This window comes from Ylistrum balloti, unplaced genomic scaffold (genome assembly GCF_031769215.1).
Source record: "Ylistrum balloti isolate Yb309-2 unplaced genomic scaffold, AGI_CSIRO_Ybal_v1 Utg370748, whole genome shotgun sequence".
NCBI lineage: Eukaryota > Metazoa > Mollusca > Bivalvia > Pectinida > Pectinidae > Ylistrum > Ylistrum balloti.
Window position 1 is genome coordinate 232,078 of NW_026782440.1, and position 15,730 is coordinate 247,807.

Sequence of the window (15,730 nt, forward strand, 5' to 3'; positions counted from 1 at the left end):
GACCTATTAGAAACAAATAATATGCTATCACGATTACGCATTTCATTATTGTGTAAAACCATTGTTTTTATTGGCTCTATTAAAAGTAAAATTTACGAACATAAAACGATGTTATAATTTGGATACGAGTTTTACTTAAAGCTGTAATAAAACCAACTGAGAAAAAACGTAACAGCGTCTGGTATTATTTCATGAAAATTAATGATGAAGTCACCCAAAAGGTAACGATTAGTAGTAACTGGATATGCTGTCATTTGTAAGGTGGACGGATTCTATAGATATAGATTGAGGTTAAGATGTCTGCACGATTTTCATGCATGTAATGACAGACCGTAACCAGTAAAATTTAAATGGATTTTGCTACTTTGAAAGGCAAATGTAATGACAGAGGAAAGGGGAGTAAGAGAGTATAACACACTATATTGGTGATAAATTATCTCGATAAAATATCAAATCATGAAATGTAGATCATACGTTAATTGTTGGTTAATAATATACTGACGCATGGTGTGTAAGTTACTTGTTAAGTTAAATAAACACCTGAACCCAAGATACATGTAAAAAAATGAATAAGAAGAAAAAAAAAAAAAAAAAACGAAAATGATTTTAATGTGTAAGGGCGTAGTGATAATTATTGTCAAACCAGTACATCTTTCTGTTTTCATAGTTATGTAAATATCATATATAAAGAATAGTTATACACATTACCGAAATCAATGAAAAGATTACCCTGTACAGTTTGAAATCATCTAATTTGTTACATTTAGAGAAGAGTACATATTAAGATAATTCATTAGAGTTTATTCCGATTGGTTTGCTGATAAAATCATTATGTTATAACCCGTAGGTGGTTTTATCTTTAAATACTACCGCACTGTAGCAACATATACACGTTAAACATTTATTTCGCTATTCCTGGCTATGTTAAGTGTATAAATACATGTTATTCAAATTGTGTTTATGTAGGCACTTTATCTCAGCACTATCTGCTATCAAATCACTGCCTTTAGGGTTATTTAAGATGTTGTCCGTACACCTGTGTATGATAAAACACGCATTGTATTGAAGATAATCATATTTTTGATATCTAAACTGTTAGTTTTGATATTTAAATAACATTACCCGAGAGTCACACCTTCTCACCTGACCATACTATAAATAGCAACAGAACATACACGAAATACATGGTTATCAAATGATACTGAACAATCAAGAACCGTATATGAAAGTTCAAGTAACCAAAATAAAACACCGGAACTAAATGTCGAATTTCAATGTGAATATTGATAACTGGATATTGACGTTCCGAATAGGAACTGGTTTTGTCCATTTTGTCCAGGCATTATTGCACGATAATCGCTCGAAATACATGTGTTACTTTCATGAAATGTATTCGCTCCTCATAATTGTCTCTACTAAGTTCGTCTTCAAAAACATTTTTATGTTACAAATATTGTTAGATATTTTTTCTTGTTAAGCTTGTGAACGTCATTATAAGATAAGAACACCTGTTTTTGCACATAGCTTTTTGATAACTTTATCAATTAGGAAATGCATTGGAAACAAAAAAGTGCTCGTTTTTCACGACAGGACATCATATCAAAATAGATGGTCCGACGGAGGATAAACATAATTGCATATGCATACAATGTAAACACACATGGACATTTGTAATAGCTCTGACTTTTTGCATTGTTAGGATTTTGAATCAAATTATAACTCAAGAATTTCTTATCTTATAAGAGACGGGAAAAATAATTGTGTCGATAGTAGACTAAGTTCGCAATATGCACTTCGTTCTCATTTTGAATTACATGTGCATGTGTCATCCCATTAAAACACAAAGAAACCTTATTCCAAAATTGCAGTATCTGTAGTATCTACCTTTTCCTAAAATGTAGCTGACTTTATGAGATTTTATACCTGATGGGTTGTCGTTATCACTGAAGTCCATGATCAAACAAACAGACACATAGATATTTAATGCGATACAACGAATTAGAGAGTAAAATAAAGGCGCATTAATGGTGTGATTGAGTTGTATATTGAAAGGTGAGTCACTGAAATAAGAAGATATTCTGTAACAATTTTCATCGCTCACAATGCAGTTTATGCACTGTAACAACTTTCATGGAGTCCGTTAAACTTATAAAACCTTAAATAGAACCTGCCAACCTGTGTCTGCTTTCTACATTTAGAAACAACGTGTCAATAGTTCAATAAACTCTATAAAATTGTCCAGGTTTGAGTCTAATTATAACCGTAATTCACTACCATTTCTGTAAAGTAATACCTTTCAAAAATATTTGGCCTACGTCAAGGTCATATCGTGACACTGGGTACATCTACAGTCAAGAATTAGACCTGTAGACCTCTACTTGACATACACACTATTACCTCCTGCAAGTGCTGCCGTTGGCAGTTTAACGGTTGAAGTATTATTCTCTTTTGTTTTGAAAGTCAACACAGACCACTTGGCCCATTAGAATACATGCACCTTCAGATAGGTCGTTAATCATCCTATAACGAAATTGTTCGAGAATGACAACTGTAAAGATGGATTATTTTGATGGCTCAGATTTTCGCAGTTTTGCTAACATCAAAATTATAACACCAACTACAGTTTTGTTGGTGAAATTTTATTTCAAGGGATCAATTTTCGCAAATTTACAGGAACCCTGGAAACATAAACTCCTATTTTTTTTACATTAATAAGAGGTTTTTAATTTACACTTAAGATATAATAGTCTTCTTAATTTAACATGAAATGTAATGACTTTATTAAAACGTTAACTGTTTGTTTGTTATGTGTGTTTGTTGGATAAGAGTTTCGACGCTATTTTGAGTGAGAAGGATTATACATGTTTATGCGCCTAATGGTAGTCGCACATGATAAGGAGGGAATGTGCGACATTAGTGGCAATTTCTATGAGAACGGAAAAATTATGATGCAGTTTAACTTATTGTTTGACTCAGTAGTATCTGAGTCTGAATTTATATCAAAATATGCTTTTTACTTGAGTGTCTTTTATACAGTCGTTTGGTTTTATTTGATAGTGATATATGTTATAAATATGTTTTATTGTTTGTATTGTGTTTTCATAAGCTGTTTTATCTTTCGTAAATACACAATCGGCACACAAATTACAATGCTATTGTCGAGTAAAATCTGAAATCAACACTTAGATCCTTTCACTTGGAGAGATTGATGTTATGTATCCAGACTTAATTCATTGTATCGAATATATCTAATTCCACTTGATACACATTCGCTAAAGGGCACCGTATCATAAAGGACTTTGTTTTAAAGGGGATTACACATGTTAGTGGTTGCTAAGTCTAGTTATTTTAAGCACAAACTATGACCAGCAAACTGTTTATTAAGTTTGCTAAAACGTTGACTGTAACCAGACAGATTTTATATCTAACAAAGACTGAAATGGGATATTCGATGGAAAAAATAAATGTAATTCCGGTAAAATCCATTGTTTTGAATTGTGTTCAACGGATTGTTTCATTTTCTGCAATGATCACTTATTCACATGGAATCACAATACAAACACATATACGTATATATCGAAATAAATTCAAACAACACGAAGACGTAAACATATATTAAGGATCGGCACTCCATTCAATACAGCCCCTTTAAAAGACGTATCTTATGCTATGTAAACTGGACACTCACTTTATATTACAACCCACCCGCTTGCATGTCTTCGACGTTCTACGCAAAATAAAGCCCCAATTAAAAATCGTAACATATTAATTTAAAAGTTCTGTAATGAGATAAGATATCATCATTGATTATATACGGCAATTTCATGACGTAATGACAAATGGACTCAAGTTAGTATATGACTCGTACGCGCGAGTGAACGGTTTGCTGGTTTTACGGAAGGAATGTCCTTGGCTTAAACAGATGGCGCTGTTATCTTAGCCTTAGGGTTGTACAAAATTGACCAATGTGATTAGTTCATTGTAAGGGATAGGTAGGAATATTTTGTTGATTCAATTATATCCGCCGAGACCAGCTTGAAAAAAACTTACATTAGTTGACATAGTGTTCATAACAAAAAAAATCGTTAATTGTATGGGATTTTAAAATACATTTTTCTAAACAACTTGAGACACATTGCACAGGTAAGTCAAAAAGTACTTATTTATTCAATATTTGTTGACTTTCATTTTCCCGTTAAAACCATCATTTATGATAACGACATTGATATTATCGATATTGATTTTTTTCTTATTAAACATATTTGTCTTCACACTGTTATAAAAATGCTAGGTTTGAATTTGTTTCATTGAGAACTGCATGCTTTTAAAAATTCATGTCTCTCTAGAACTATTGATATGTAATTTTCTATGACGAGGTAAATGACATCACTCCCTTCCCTTATTCTTATATTGTTCAATCTAGTAAGAACAATGAGCTTTTGCGATTTTTATCCTTCCTAAAGGAAACTAAATTATAGTGTTGTTTCGGCGTTAGTAGTATTCGTCATTGATGCTAAGGGCCTAAACTTTGAAGCCAAGGAGACGAATGAGGAAAATCCAAGATGGTCGCAACCATTGATTGAAGAGATAACTAAATTGAGCTGACTATCGATGTTGATAGTAAAGTGTAACACACATCCTCAATTCCTGAAGTTTCAAAGAATCTTGATCAATTCGTATATTCAGCCGTTCGTGCCTTTTTATATTTGACAGCAATGAAGATTCTGCGTGTATTGTTCGCCCTGTCTTTAGCAGGAATGATTGCTTCTCAGACAGTTAACCTAACAGAAATGGTCATCCAGGCGGTCAATAATGCAATTCTCATGCGTCAGACTACACAGTTCGAACCAGGCGGTAGGTATTCGAAAGAAATGTATTTGAAATGTGCATTTTTAACATGTGTAATTGCATTTTTAAAATGTGTTGTCAGTGTTGTATACTTATGACGATAAATATGTCAGTATGCGTATCTTTTCATTAATATGAATAAAGCCTAGGGTCTGCATTTAAGAGACCATTTTAAGGTCACAAAAGACAAAATCTCATGCTGATCTGTTGCGTTCATCTTTTGTCCGGCGTCGTTTGTTGTGCATCGAGCGAATTTAAGTTTTACATTTGTTAAACTATTCGACTCTTAAACCGATATTAATGAAAATTTTGCAGAAACCTTCAATGGTCATTGGCGCACTAAATGTAAATAATACTGTCCCAATAACCAGGGTTCTGAGGGGCGGGGGTCAAAATTGTCGACTTGATTAAAACATCAAAACTATTTTTCTCAGTACCCAGGTAAGGCATAATCAAATATTCTTCATGGATGGTAAGGTCTTCAGATGCTTTGCCAAAATTGTAATTTTTTTTTACCCCAGTGTCTCTCATTTCTCCTTTGAGGAGGAGGTAATTTCATTAGGGAATTACATTTCTGATCATATTTTCTTTGTTTTCTATTGGAAATAGTTAATTTTTGGTTAGAATTGTTACTGTAGGAGGACAATTTGACGATATGCACATATTCACCCTGGCTGACCTAAAGGGGTTGGTAGTCGGAGTAAAAAGAAGAGGCAGAATTGGCTGAAATTTCAAAAAAAAAAAAAAAAAAACTTGTCACCACAAAAATAAGGTAGAACTGAAAATATATATGTATATATATATTATGAAAATGTCTTAATTTCCATTACGCAAATTGTAAATTCCATGACACCGGGGTTCACATTCCCGTGGAGATGGGGTAAAACTTTACTGTTGTTTATATATATATATAAATACATATATATACATTTCTTATATCTCACATTGATACTGGATGACCCCTAGGGACTGGTGGGCACGCTAGAAGAGGTGAAACTGACTAAACTTTCAAATGTCTTTATATAGGAAAATTTTAGGTGTAATTTTGTTTAATTCAATCTTGGTTAGAAGGTTTAGCATTTACGGTAGTTTATGTTATGTACAATTTACATTGGCATTAGGTGTACATATAGTTCAAGTTATCTTACTCTTTTAACAAGATGTGTCTATGAACCACTATGTCCACAAAATTCTGAAGTGGGATATTAAAACTGTATTGTGTAAGCTCACTTTGTGAAACACGTATGTCTTCATTGAGGTAATAAGGTTTTTTAATTCATGACAAATAAACCTTTTCACCTTCAACTTGAGTCTGCAAGCCACATTTCTTATTGGGCAATATTTGTTAATTTTTTTTCAAAAGTACTCAGAATGCTGAGATCATGTTCCCTATGATTAATAAATCATAAATGATGTCATAAATGCGAAGGAAATTCTGTTTTCTTTTCTTGTTTGCTATCTATAATAAAGCTGATTTTGTTTTAGTTTATTCAGACTGCTGGGGGTTTTATACTTCGAACGTGAAGCAAAAAGGATCATTTTTCGCTCAAGCCATAATATGCACTTTAGTTTTCTTTAATTACTATATCTTTCATATTTTTAGTTTATTCTGTTGTTCGCGATTATTTTACATCCTCTAAAAAGTTAAAAAAAAAAAAAAAAAAACCCAAAAAACAAAAACAAGAAAACACATGTTAGTTCCCAGAAAAAACCTTAACAGTTTGACAATGCAATTTGTCTCACATCCACATTCATATGGCACAAGTAAATGTTTCCATGGACATGCGTATTCTTAACGCTGTAGGACATGTGTATGTACACAATACAGACACCTTATACCTATACCCGACTACTGTGTAATATGCGCATCTGAGGTAATTGGTAGAGATGATAAGGCACCAAGCCACGTCGACACTTGTCATCGTAAATGACCTATCACTGTTATATCTCACAGTCGATCGCTTACATATGTATATGGCCCTCTGAGGACACGGTTTGCCAATTAAATTACAAAATAATACTCTGCATTGTCACAGTCGGTATCTTTTGTAATTTTTATGAATTATAATTGAATAATATATTGCTCTTTTAAAGTTTGCAAACCTTGATTCTTATTACCTCAAAGTATTTGCTATAATAAATTCAAAAGTAAAATTAAATGATTAAAGTGTAACATTTATTTTTAAAATACAGATAAATACCACAGGAAATAATTAATCGTATCCATAAAGTTTTTGTCACTTCTCTTCTTTGGACATTCGGAACTAAATGCAGTTACAGCTTAAATCCCTATTTCCTTACACCTTAAACTTAAAAACGATTGTCTTCTTAAAATAGCCTTGAATATTTGACCACATGAAATGCCTTTATAATTATCTTTGGTTAAAACATCAATATATTCATTCCACAATCGTTTTACTATGTCTGATATTAATGGTTCTGTTGACATCACATCTGATGTACTCTCCTACTATGTCTAATATTAATGATTCTGTTGACATCACAGCTGATGGAACCACTTACTTTGCCTAATATTAATGGTTCTGTTGACATCACAACTGATGGAATCTCCTACTTTGCTAATTTTAATGGTTCTGTTGACATCACAGCTGATGGAACCTCCTACTATGTCTAATATTAATGGTTCTGTTGAAATTATACCTGATGGAACCTCCTACTATGTCTAATATTAATGGTTCTGTTGACATCACAGCTGATGGAACCTCCTACTATGTCTAATATTAATGGTTCTGTTGACATTACAGCTGATGGAACCTCCTACTATGTCTAATACCAATGGTTCTGTTGACATCACAGCTGATGGAATCTCCTACTATGTCTGATATTAATGGTTCTGTTGATATCACATCTGATGTACTCTCCTACTATGTCTAATATTAATGATTCTGTTGACATCACAGCTGATGGAACCTCCTACTATGTCTAATACTAATGGTTCTACTGACATCACAGCTGATGGAACCACTTACTTTGTCTAATATTAATGGTTCTGTTGATATCACAGCTGATGGAACCTCCTACTATGTCTAATATTATTGGTTCTGTTGACATCACAGCTGATGGAACCTCCGTAACTAATGATGTCAAAGGATGTACTCTATGGCAACATTCACTCTTTTCCGCTGGCTCTGGATCCAGTCGTGTTCCACAATTGGACCTAAACGCCGCGCTCTCAATTTCTGCACTACGGAGATTTAATACATTGTAAGTATATATCTAATTCAAAGCAGTTGTTAGTTGTCGATTTAAATTCCTATTTTGTTTAGTTTGTTGTTATATAAATAGTTTGCAAAGTGTAGAGGAAACAGTTTTGAAACTGTGTTAATCATGTTCATTATATGGCGATATGAAACGCATATAGTTTACAAGTAGTGTTTGATGATGGTGTTAGATCTGGTCTTGCTATTAACAAAGTATTACACCTTGAAAAAGTACGATAAGATATTCATGATATCATATGTCTTAGTTTCCCAAACTGACATACAGGAATAATAACAGGCATTGTTTATAATCACTGACATGAGATATATTCACCTTTCAAATTGATTAAATCTCCATAATGAACGTGCTTACCTTAGTTAGGATTGATGCCAATCCCGAGGAATGATATAAAACTGACCATGGATTCACGTTATTAATCACTTCAATTTGTCTACGTATTTGTTATGCAATGTATCTATAGAGTACGTCTTTCTAAACCATTCACGGCTTTACTGTAAAATCCTACATGAAAGCATTAGTGGTAGATTTATAATTTACAAGATTGTATACTAAAGCACATCTTTATAAATCATCTTTTTAATAAATGTCTTTTTTCCCTGAATATCCGAAGATAACCTCAATATTTGTCCAGCTCACCTGGAATTAAGATACTTCGTGAAACAGATTTTCTGTGATTACACCATCATATACAGATATATAATATCCATTTAGTATGGTGTTATTTTCTGATGAATAAGAAAAATGGCGACACTTCAGGGGTTATTGTTATCTTTGCTTTTCATTTTTACATTACTGATACAAATGTAGTAGATTAAAAAGTTGAGATAAAACCCTATTTGACCTTGTGTTACATAAATTGTTTACCTACATTTTCATAACAACGTTCAAATAATGATTATTCGTGGTGATGCAATGCAACATGGCGATATCAATTGCTATATCTAGATATACAGAGAAAGAAATGTCTTGAGGCATAGTTTTTACCAGATCAACCATCAATTCATAGTGTATACAAGTTAAATGAAATTTTATATTACATAATATTAAACAACAGGTTTTAAATCTGAATTTACAATCAGTAATCAGCACAAGCTTCAAGTATAAGATGTTTCAATTAGAATCCGGACTTGGGATTGAATATACTATATTATCATCTGTTTATCTATTATTAATAAAACCACAAGGTATCTGCTTTTAAGGACACAGTTATCGGAAAATCACATTTTGCGCCGTTTTCATTGTAGATCTGATACGTCCGGCCCGGAAATTATCACAATAAATGAAGGATTACTTAGTACATGGCGTTCACAAATTTCATCACAATGCACGCCTTCGCCCACGTCATTGACCTGCAGTTTGCTTGAACAGTACAGGTCAGCCGATGGAACATGTAATAATATCCAGAACCCGTACTATGGCTCTTCCTTCCGACCACATCGAAGGTTACTACCTCCGGTTTATGAAGATGGTAAATACTTATTTCATTAAACCCAAGAAGGATAAGTGTCTGTCAAACGAGAAAGAAATATACATCAAAGAATGTTCTGTCCAATCATTTATCTATTTATTTATCTAAAGTAATGAAAAGTTTCCGTGATTCTGTATATCATACCGAAGAACATGTGATGTTTTAATAGCATTTAGTGAAAAACACATATCACAAGAAATTTGATACGTATAGCAGTAGGGAAACATAATCTGATACATGTACTGACATGTTACATATGGTAAAACGTCATATGCAATGCAGTTAACGCAGAATAACATAGCAAACACTTAATAGAAACTATATCATTACCCAGCGGAAATGTAATTCAAACCAGAACATTAACAAACATATTCCATGTAGCTACTTATTTCATAATAAGACCAAGTTTCTGGATAATTCATAATTGTTTCAAAATTTCATTATAGCACGAGACAATTAACGCGATTCAGAACTTTAAGAACATTTCTATTCATCTATCCTAGGTCTTGATTCACCTCGTGTCCGAGCAGAAAATGGTTCACTACTTCCCAACCCACGTGTGATTAGTAACATACTACACAGCACTGAGAAATCAAAGACCAGCTCCAAATTTACAGTTATGTACATGTCCTTCGGTCAGTTCATAGACCATGATCTCACGAGTACTCCTTCAATGAAAGGTAAGAGGACAGATGGACAGTTATTACAATGAAAGAATGTAAAACGTAGATAATACTTATCCTGTACGAAAAGAATTGTTATGCCAATTTCGCCATAAAACATCATATGCATGCTTTTTATATGTCATTGCCCATTTTTATAACAGCATGGTCTGCCTGGGTTTGTATTAAGTGCATGAGTCCCACATTACAATTTCGTGAGCTCCATTAATATCAAGATGTCTTCTTCTTATTTCAGATAGTAACAACCTTCCAATTGACTGCTGTTTAAATAGCAACGCTGAACAACTCAGGTGTGTCTGACATAAATTATAGTCTGATAAAGGATTTTGTTTATTGTTGATAAGTTATTAACTTTGTGTAATGTTTCTATAAAAAGACGTTAACTGTTTTGAATACTGACATTTTCAGCTCTTTGCAAACATTACCTCGGTGATCTATTTACTCGTCGTCGTTATGACACGGTGAAAGGTGTCAATCCTTTCATGATCTGAATACCATCTACTTATTGTATTTTTTAATTGATTTACCATTAGTTTAACTAAGAGGTGCTTGGTGCTTGAGCAAATGTGTGATATTATTCTTATAAAACACATAACAAAATCTAAAAACTTTTATTCATTGATAATAAAAATATGTTCACTAATATTGCTGCAAAAAGGTGTCATTCATCAGTTTTCAAAAAGAACTGATTCATGAAATGATACTTCTTCCAAAAGATTTCAGTGTAGAATATGTTGGTGAGGTAACAATGGTTTGCAGTAAACGTATTGAATATTACATTACATTATTGTTTATTACACAGTGCCTGTTTCCCAATAGAAGTACCCGATAATGATGAGCGATTTTCCAAAAAGTGTATGAGTTTTACACGGTCTGCTGCTGCTGTAAGCAACGGATGTGATCCAGGTAGGTTCGGCAAACGTTTCTGTTGTTTATTTTTCACATTGTTGAATGAAATATTTCTTTTGACTCCTTAATCTAACGTTATTTTAAGACAAGTATTAATATTTTGATTTTATTTTAAATTAATACCTTAGCATCACTGACGAGTCCTAGAAGGACGAGGCAGCTGTATGCTGTAGTTTAATTCAATGTTTGGGTCTACTGTATCTCACTCTTAGTTGTATGGCTTTTGTACAATCCTTGCAAACCCTAATCAATCAATCGTCTTGTATCATTTTGCAGATGATGATGTATTATTGTTATCACTCCATAGTCGCAATATACCACGTAACTAAAAAGACTAGGGGTCCCGTGTTTGAATAAATGATTACCTTTATTTAATTGGTACTCACGTATTCACAGGCATCGCTGTGACCTCTGGAAACTCGAGTTCTTTCCCGGGGGTGTAGCCCTGGTAAAATACTAGACTGAATATATCGGACGGCTAACATTTTCTCGACCGGTTAAACTAAAGTGTAGTATGTCATAGGACCCGGGTTGGAATCCTAGCGGTGGCATCGAAATGTATAATAATGTCTGCTACATAGAAAAACTAACATTAAATGAGTATGAAAAAGCATTGTAATCATAATACCACACAATCAACGAACCTTTTTCTTAATGGCGATCATGGTTGTGTCGTGCAAGTTTTGTACTGAACTAATCTACTCTTAATAGCTAAATAACATTGATACACATATAAAAACATGTGTCAATTAATTCATAATAGGAATAAATATCACAGGATAATCCTTTAAAAGGGATAAAGATATATGCATATGCATTATATATGTACTAATGTAAGTTTTAAGGGATACCTAGTCTGTAGGGACCTGCCACGTACATACCCCTACATAGGTAAATCTTGTTACCCGAGGCACAACACACACCAGTCTTTGAGATGTGAAAATGTACAATAAAGGGACAAAGTAACACGTAAACTGTCGAAACAAATTTTAGTACGTCTGTGATTGCTATTTGATAATAATTACGCGTGTTTTCCGTTTGATTTTCACAATATTATTCATTTTTAACAAACCGCTGAAATTGTGTGCATTAGATAAGGGATAGAGTATGTGTACGGGCGATGTATGCACGATGTGCGTTACCACAACTTGACAAAGAAACCATAGTCGTTGTGTTATGTCTCTTGAATTACTTTGATTGAATTGCTTTCATATTTATGGCTATCAATTGGGTATTTAACATGTATGACTTTTACCGCAAATAAATAGCTGAATGTCCATTGTCTGATATTCTATTTTTATCGATCTATGTTGGCTATCCCTGAATGTGTGTTGCAGTTTATAGCGCAGACATAATAATACATGTATTATGTACTCAGATTATCGCCAACAAATCAATCAGCTGACGTCCTTTCTTGATGCCTCTAATGTTTACGGGTCCACCTTGGAGAAACAAGAAAGACTGAGGGAGAAATCAGGAGGTATGATCTTGGATATCCTTACATATACAAATATATACTTCATTGGCAGAACATTGAATTTAACCAATAGTCTTTTCCTAAAACACGTGATTGATCTAATTAAACACATGCTTTGGCCTTGCAATAAATAATAATAGCTGAATATTCTGTTTGACGACGAATAACCTTTCGTTATATTCTTTACTTCGTTCATTTCGTTCCTAAATTTTGAGACTCAGGAATATATCTGAAATCCTCTAAAAAGTGAACTTGAAAATCCACAAAATTTTGGTGTCTTGGTTGGTTAATTGGTTGTTTTGCAAGTCCGTATTTCGCCTGTTGTGGAATTTAAAAAAAAGACCCAGATATTATATTTTTTCGATTTCTAGCCATTCACTTTTTATTCTATTAAAGGACGCATGCGCACGTCGGATCATGGCGATCTACTGCCTTCTTACAAAAATGACACCTGTATACTGTCCAACTCAACAGAAATGCATTGCTTTGACGCAGGTATTTATGATCATATTAAAGAAACTTCTAAATCAGCATATGCTCTATATTGTGAGGAATATAAGATTTATAACCGTAGCAGAACATTCGAAGTATCACACAATGTACTAACGGAATATTGGAAAAGACCAGTAACTGTAAATATTCCTCGTCGTGCAAACTAATGTACTACGTGCATATGGATTAAGTATTAGAACAATTTCAATATGTTTGAGGGTTATATACGTATGATGTTTGATTAAGAGCATTGTGTGCTACAAGATGTTATTCAATTGTTTAAATGTACATTTTAGGGGACGAAAGGAATTCGGAAGTGCCTACATTAACAACACTACATATCGCTTTTCTTAGAGAGCACAATCGGATAGCGGATATCCTCAGAACGATGAATAGTGAATGGAATGATGAACGAATCTTCCAAGAAGTGCGCAAAATTATTGGAGCAATCCTCCAACACATCACTTATAACGAGTACCTTCCCAAAGTTATAGGACCAACTCATATGGATTTGTATGACCTGGAACCGTCTTCTAAAGGGTTTCGATCAGTATACAACAGCACTATAGACGCCACTGTTTCCAACGTTTTTGCTACAGCAGCGTTTAGATACGGCCACTCACAAATACCAGATAAAATGATGTTATTAAATAAAATATATAGAAAAAAAGAAATCATGAATCTAGAGAATCAATATTTCAAACCAGATATCATGTTTAAGGAGAGAGGCCCAGAGTGGTTAGGACGATGGCTGGTTACCCATGCACAGAATAAAGAGGACAAGTCAATCCAGAGCAGTGTAAGAAATTTCTTATTTTTAGACTCACAAAATAACAGCCTTGACCTTGCTGCTTTGAACACACAGCGAGGACGTGATCACGGACTACCTTCGTACAATTCCTGGAGATCATGGTGTGGCCTTGAACCGGCCGAACACTTTGGTTATCGCAAAGGAGGGCTCGTGGATCATTCACGAAGTGCAAGAATGAAACTTACAGGTCTTTACAGGTAATTATATATATATATATATATGTATGTATGTATATGCTATACATGTCTTGTTCTATTGGTGCTATGATGAAACAGTCAGTCGCTAGCATAATATTGATAAACTCTAATAAGTACCTTATAGAACGCCAATCAACTCAAAGAGAAAGCCAAGTATATTTTGCACAGTATGACATTTTTACTATTTACCTTGGCTTGTTGGGACACCGATACATATTTTTTGGTGTTGAAATTCAGCAGATCATTGTAGATGGTAAAGTGACATATCAACTCGGGTTACATCACGCTTGCATTTCATGTCATTTTGATATTTCTTAAGTACTTGTGTACTCTTTTCAGTTCCCCAAATGATATCGATCTTTATGGTGGAGGATTGTCTGAAAACAAATTACCGGATGCACTGGTGGGTCCGACCTTTGCTTGTATCATTTCCCGACAATTTCGTGATATTCAAAAAGGCGACAGGTTCTGGTATGAAAATGATGCGCCAAATACTGGATTTACCGAAGGTACATAATCCCTTGAATAATTACCATCGATATAACTTCACCTTCTAAACCCCAATAACGAAGCCTGCAAAAAAGGCATACAGTAAAATAATATCTAAATGTTTGTCAGATAATCTTAAATTTGCGTTAAAATCACATACTCAATGAATATTTTATTTACAAAAACTTCACTTGTTTTGGGCATTATGTCACTTTTGGTTTTACGATTCTGATATAATATATAGAGTTTATAGCGGAACTCGTCTTCCATGGTTTATATATTATACAAACAGCAGTGTGTAGAACGCTTGTAAAAACTTTGGTTTGGTATGGTGGGTTTGTCGTCTCGTGACCCCCCAGTGTCAATTTGAAATGTGCTATTCAAAGAAATGTAAAATATCTTGTACTGGGTCATAGCCATAGAAGCAGAGGTTACTGTGAAACACCTGCTCCTGATAGAGATCTAATCATACAACTCAGATCCTCACCCAAGGTTAATAGAACCGACACTGTATCGTCAGATCTATTTAGGGCTAATTCAAAGCTCTTGAAAAGTTTCACTGTTACAATGTCTTTTTATCTAATGTACAGACTGTAATTAGGTATCCAACTCTCTTTCATTGATCTGCTCAAATTCAATCATTGGAGTTCTGTTTTCCTACTTTATGGTAGTAATTGTCTCATCTCGATACTATCGCTCTAAGGTTAAAGCGCCAAAATCGATGTGATAAAAAGGTAGTAGTATAATGAAATTACAGTCTAAATATAAACATATTGTGTGTTTTCTTTCCTTATTAGCTCAACTGAATGAAATAAAGAAGGTGACGTTGTCCTCCATACTATGTGCGAATCTTAACCTAATCAAAACACAACTTCATTCTTTTCAAAAGAAATCAAAAACGTAAGTATATATTATTGTTTGATTATTCTGAATTTAATAAGTGTGAACAAAATAACAAAATACTAATTATTTTTTAGATTCCAATGATAAGTCACTTCATTATTTTTAAAATAATACTGTATACCAGGATATTTGCGGTAATGGTCATAGCAGGAGTCCGCCTCGTGTTCCTTTCGCGTTTTAGTGATTATATCATATTATACCGTATAAGGG